We start from the raw sequence: 6,853 nt of genomic DNA, 5'->3' as shown, positions 1-6,853 counted from the left end.
TCATGTTCGGTATTGTAATATAGCTTTTTCCAAATGTGGATGTTATCCCGCAAAATAGTTTGGAAGGGATTAGTTTGAGTGCCTAGAGTAGTTGTATGTTAGTATTACCTCGAAGAGGAGTTCTTCTTGGTTTAAGTTATTATATTTTTCATTGATAGTTCTGAATAGTGAAAAGTAATCTTCCTACTGGGACGTGGAAGCTCTATTGAAATGAGATATATTGGATCCTCATGTTTTTTGCTTTGCAAAAATCTTTTGCATTAAAATCCGGTCTTTGATTGTCTACTAGGAATGCCCTGTAGGCCCACAAAAGTTGATGTTTGATAGACTATTCATAGATTCTAATACGTAAGCTGCTGCAAGTTTTGAAAATTTGTCAATAAGGATAAGAATATTGTGTTTATTAATGCAATATATGTCCATGTGGAAAATGGTTTGAATGGTCTTCTGTCGTACTTTAGAGTTTGACAGATTTAAACAGTCGTTTACGAATCGCGTGATTCATGTTACCGAGTTAAAACTCACGTTTTCGTAGTTCCAATGTAGCTTGTATGCTTCTGTGGTTGTGGTTGCTATTAGTATTTGTGGATAGTTCATTAGGCGTAGGATATTCGCAGGATAAAGCATTTTTTCTTACCACTTGTTGGTGCATTTCGATTTGGTGGAAACCACTGGGTAAGTCCAGTGTGGAGAAATACGTAAATCTGCCAAGTCCGTCCAGTATATCGGTTATATTTGATATAGGGTATTTACCCTTTTCTCGTTTAATTTGCACTAATATTACTAGCCTTGGTCTTTGTCCGTTGCTTGATTTTTTATTTTTTTTTTTTAACTTTTCAAATGGGGGCCCCCGCTCCATTTACAAAGCTTGAGCAGAGATTTTCTTTCTTCCTTATTTAAATGGGGTGTGTAGAGGTCTATACTGAAATTAATGATTTCTAAAAAATCCTTGTTTTATATTGTATTGTTTTGATGAGTTGTTCGCTGCGAACTGTGTTTTTCCCTCGTTCGAACCTTTACTTATTTCTGTGGCACTATACCAACACTTTGCGCTGTAAATACTTCGAGAGATAAATAGATTTGGCTTAATGAACCTTTTATGGAGAGAGAAGTCGCCGTGCTGAGTGTCTTCGGGGAGTACCGTAAAAGCTTTTCAAAGGGCTGGGACTAATACTTTTTCTGAAATTACGGTGCACTAAAGACGAAGTTACGTGAATTGCTGGTTATAGCCACTTTGTAACTTAAATCTATTAAAGCCTTTAATTTATATAGAGTATTGAGTACTATTAGTCTCCGTCAAAGTAATTATGGAATTTGAAAATAAAAAAGCCCTTTTCTCCTTGTGTTTTAAATTCTGAAAGGAAGTTTAGTTTTTTTATTTAATGATTGTTGGTTTAAAATGTGTATATAAAAAAATGATATTTATATATATAAATAACAGTTTTTATATTCGCATTGAATTGTGTAATAAGATGCAGAATATATTTTTTCTTACGTTTAAACTAAGTTGTATTTGAGAAATTGGTTTGGAATTTTATTTTCTTAACTGCGTACGAAAAATAAAGTTAAAATTTTAAAGTTACTATCTTTTCATTCATCCGTGCTATTGTATGAGATAAAGACAAATAAAATATAATATACGCTCTATCGTGCTAAGTATTTTTTCGACACGTGACACCTCACACTAGTACTAAACCTAATATTTACTCTAGTGCTAGGATAATAATTTTCATGTTGTTGCTGCTGGCTTTGTGTTTACGGAAATTCATGCTACTCTTGTTGTTGCTTCACTTTTCTTTTATTATTTTTGTAAGGCGCTTTTCATTGTCTTTATTTCCTTTGGTTTACCGACGTCCAATCCGTAATTATTAAGAAATTTTACGGTTTAATTTTTCTTGTAACGTTCGTAGAATTATTATTAGAAGTGTAGAGAGATAGAATTGATTTCTGTTTTTATTATTATTTATATTTCGTTGTTTTACATTGTATTAGAATGTTATTTCAATTATTTCTTTTAATGTTTACCATAGTTATTTATTTGAAGTTGAAATTCGCTTGTTAGAGTGCTGAAGGAAGAGTTCCTTTTAGTCGGGATATTTAATTGCGTTGGTTTATTTTTGTTAAATTCTTTATTTAGAGGAATGTTGCTTATTTAAAAAAATTTGTTGTTTTACTTATTCGCGTTAACGGTTGAAACTTAAGGAAAATCCGTTAGCTTTATTTTTACTTTTCACTTTTTGGATCTGTTTGATACCAGGTTGATAAATCGTCACCCTTCTCCGATTTTTCTATTTACAAAGTTAGTATCGCGCTAAGTTGGTAAGCCCTCAATCCTACCGATTGCGTCAGTTAAGTTAATTATTCACCTCTTTTTTTAAAAAGAAGAGACAAGAACTTTTTTGCTTGTCAAAATTATTTTATTAAATCTTTAGTTTCTTTTTATAATCATTTTCATAACTCCTAAAGTATATGTTTAGCAAGCTAAGTTGCCAAAAATATTGAGAAATGTAATAATAAATTGACCAGAAATGCTGATCTAAGATCTGCCAAATTTGAAGGAGTATAAGGTTACCGACTGCTGAGAGTTTGGTTTGATAACAATTAGCAGTGGAGCTAATTCACGGTGTTGCTGCCATAATTCATTCAGTAGAACATTTGATCTAAGCCTTTTTCAATATAAGTTTATTCCCAATTGTAATAAAAGATAAGACTTAGTTTGGCAAACCTTCCAAAAAAGTTTTTAAATTACTGTCCGCAACTTTCAGTCCGGTGCTCCGACTATCTTCCCATTACGAGCGCGTTTTCCAGGGTGCTTCCCTAGCATGCTAAGTAGGACTTGGCCAAATCTGCAATATGCTTTTAATAAAATCATCGCTCTATTCTATTGTCAAGAGAAATGGATGTGCGTATGACTACTTGAAATACTCTACGGCGAGGGGTTAGTTTAGTTGACGCCACCATCAAAATTCTTGTAGATACCTACAAAAAGTTAAATCCTCGCTACTTATTAATCCAAAACAACTTTGTGAATTAGTTAACTCTAAACGAAAAAGAGAAGTTAACTCTAAACATTCTGCGCATCAATGTTCAAGTGTTTTAGTGGCTCTGACTTCTGTGAAGATTGGACGTCTTGGATCTATTTCCACTGAATTTTTTGCACGCTAGTTTCGGTTGTGCAGGTAATTACCCGTATCAGATAATTAACTCTGTGTCAATTCCCAGATCGATCATTTTGGATGGTCACGTATTACAGAGCTCAAACTCATCAAGACATAAATGCACGCTTGGGTCTGATGGCATTCCTCCAAGTGTTCTTAAATCATGCGCCAAAGAAATTTTGCGAGGTTGTATTTCGTTGTATTTTTAATCTCTTTTTAAAAACAGTGGTTTTCACGTCGTATTGGAAGAGTAGCTTTTTTATCCCAATGCATAAAGGTGAAAGTAGATATCTCGTGGAGAACTATAGTGACGTTGCCAAGTTTTGAGGATTGGGAAGACTGTTGACGGAATAGATAATCACCGAATTATGTTTGCCATTAATGCTTTTATACGATTAATGAAATTATAACGAGCTTTTTGAATTCATTTGTCAAATCTTGAAGGCATTTTATAAAAATTCACAGTCTGACATCATTTTTGCAGACTTTGGCAAAGTTTTGATTCTGTTAATCATAAGTTATTGATTTTTAAAACTTATAAACTTTATTTGCATGATGGATTGGTCAAAGTTATTTTCGAGTGCTCCGCCTCCGTCGAACTTCACGTGGCATCGGGAATCTTCCAGGGTAACTATTTAGGATCATTGTTATTTCTCCTGGACATTAATGATCTCCAATCGGTGATCAATTCTAGCCAGATATTAATGTATGCTGCTTCTTCCTTTTCCGTAGAATTGCATAGTGCTCTTTGAATCTACTGAAGCTAAATATAAATAAATGTAAAAAGCTTTCTTTCTCAAGAAGGAAGTCAGTCGTAACTCAGTATTTCATTTATTCGCGCATGTTGGAGAGAGTCGATTCGTTCACAGATTTAGGCGTCCTATTTGACCACAGGTTACGTTTTAGCTTGCATATTGAGTTCTCATTAAGCAAAGCTAGGTCCGCGCTTGGTTTCATAAAGAGGCGGTCCAACGAGCTTGATGACCCGTACATTACGAAAAGGCTGTACATGTGTTTGGTTAGACCTATACTCAAGAATGTCTCCGTTGTGTGGTCTCCTCCCTATAGGTGCTATGTAGATTCAATTGAATCTGTTCAAGAGCAATTCTAGCTGTTTAGGAGTTTGGGTTGGGACCCGATTGCCTCTCTTCCCTCCCATAAAAATAGCTTGCTTCTATTATCCTCATTTGAGGAACGTAGATTTGTTCAGAGTTGTTTCCAGAAACCTAAATGATGTCTATCATTTATCCTCATTATCGGACTCTGTAAAGTCTATTAAAGCAACTTTGCATTTCATTCTTAATATCTCATTTTTTTTATTTAAAATATTGCGTTGTTAACGTATTGGTTGCCAAGCTTATGCACGTTTGAAATGGTTTAGGGGTTCACTTGCAACCTGGATCGTCTCTTGTTGCGAGTGCTAGCCGTGTGCATGCTTTTTTTTCTCTTTTTATATTTTTATACATGAATTATTATTTTTATCTTTTTAATTTATTTTTAAACTTAGTTTGTTATTATTATTCTTCCCTTTTCTTCTTTTCTATTGTATACTAGTTTTGAAACAATTAGCATAAGATTTTCTATTAAGATGCCCTGAATGCGACTGTAATTTTCTTCAATTGTATTTCATGTTTAAATAGGTACATAAATAAATAATAGTGCTCACATAATTAGATCTAAAAAGATGCAATAAGCTGTCATTCTCAAGCAGAAGCTCATTTAGCAAAGATTGGAAACGTAGATACGTATGTTGATTTAGGGGTTTTGTTTGACCAGAGACTACATTTTAATGCTGCACTTTGAGCTCTCCATTAATAAAGGCATGACAGCGCTCGGTTTTGTTGAGCAGTGGTCAAAACACGCAGACGATCTATACGTAACAAAAAGTTTATAATTGAGCTTGGTGAGATCAATGCTTACGTATGCATGGGTCGTGCAGTACCCTTCCTACAAGTGTTGATTCAGTAGAATCGCTCCAAAAGCAATTCTTGGTTTTCGCCGTTAGGGATTTGGAGTGGGATCCGATAGTCTCCTTGTCACCTTATGAAAGTAGACTCCTCTTTTTAGCCTTTAGCGACAGGAGAAATCTAGGTTTTCCTTGGTTGTTTCATTTTTAGCTAGATTAATAAGTGGTTCTATTAACTCGCTTACCTTACTAGGAGAGATTAACTTTTCTCCGTGTTCCTAGCCGTTCTTCTAGAAATCTTAATTTCATAAAACTTGTTCAGTGTGGATTATCTGCACAAATCTTAATTATGTCTATAATTTTATCTTAATATCGGATTCTTTACATACGATCATATCAACTGTCCCCAACATATGCATCTTGCCTACGATGGATCTAAATTAACTTCTAATCTTTAAAGTTTCATTTGATTCCTACATTAAACTGATTATGTTCACTATTTTCGGTTGCCGAAGTATTGCATGTTTGCATCCAGTAAGTGATTCACTACGAGCTTAGATTTGTACTGGCTATGAGCTTGCCTTTATGGTAGATGTGTACATGCTTTTTGCTTCATTTTTTCATTTTTGATTTATACATGATTTTCATTTTCTTGTTTGCTTATTTTTACTTTAAGCAAGTCCTAACATTTAATTTAGGATTTATTTTCAAGTGTCTAATCTATGTCATTTGTGGTTTGATTGTGTGTATAAATAAATAAATAAAGAAATATCAACAGTCCAACAATGGTGCGAAATTTGAGAAGACACGTTCTGTTGAAAGATGCCCAATATTGAACTCTTCATAGATTTAAAACTTTATTGCTTAAATATATTGCCCTTAACAACCTATCATCTAAATTGCCAAAACTTACCTTCACCATATAAAATTAGGTATAAAGTCGCTTTATTTTTCAACCCATCACAAAAGAATGGACATCGACATTCTGCATGGTAAGTACATCTCTGATCAATGTAAGAACAGGAATCCGTAAGGCTTTGTCTGCACATATATCGTCCGTTGTTCAAACAGTTACGGTTGCAAAAATTGGCAAGAAACTGGGTGTATGTTCGCTTAGTTTATGACACAAACACATCAAAACAAATCAACTTCTGAAATTGGCATAAATCGTGGATAATCTCGCTCAGCGCAGCCATCAGACAAGAAAAGGTAATTTACGGTTAAGGAGATCTGAAAATCTCTTAAAAAAATTTTGCAAAATTGAAGCGTCAATGGTAATGTGGTGCTCCCGGGCACCCAGGCCTAATAGAAAATTTTTATAATCCTGGAGGTATTCATATAAAGTCTGGTAGAATAATGCTCTGAGGAGTCTGGTCGATCAACTATTGGTTCGGCATTTAAGAAAATATTTTGAAACCCTAATGTACTAGATGATTGAGCTTACTGTATTTGCTTTAGCTTGAACTTACGACTGCGATTTACTCTGATGAGGATATAGTATGTTCCCAAAATATGCAGAACCATGTATTGGTGCTATATAATGGAATAACAAAAATCCGAAGGCAACGCAAATTGTTTAGCTACTTTAGCAGGTAGTTCATAGAGTATTTTGCTTGTTATGCACTCTTAGAGACAAATACGCAACCACTCATGCGCTTTTACATTTTTATACAGAGTCCATTTACATAAGCAAAAAATAAATTTTATTACAATTTAATCTTGAAAATATGAAATTTACTTGTAATGCCAGATTGCCAGTCTATTATCGATTCATGAATATCCCTCACAA

Source organism: Glossina fuscipes, unplaced genomic scaffold (assembly GCF_014805625.2).
Source record: "Glossina fuscipes isolate IAEA_lab_2018 unplaced genomic scaffold, Yale_Gfus_2 111, whole genome shotgun sequence".
Lineage (NCBI taxonomy): Eukaryota > Metazoa > Arthropoda > Insecta > Diptera > Glossinidae > Glossina > Glossina fuscipes.
Note: the sequence above shows the minus strand (reverse complement) of the source record.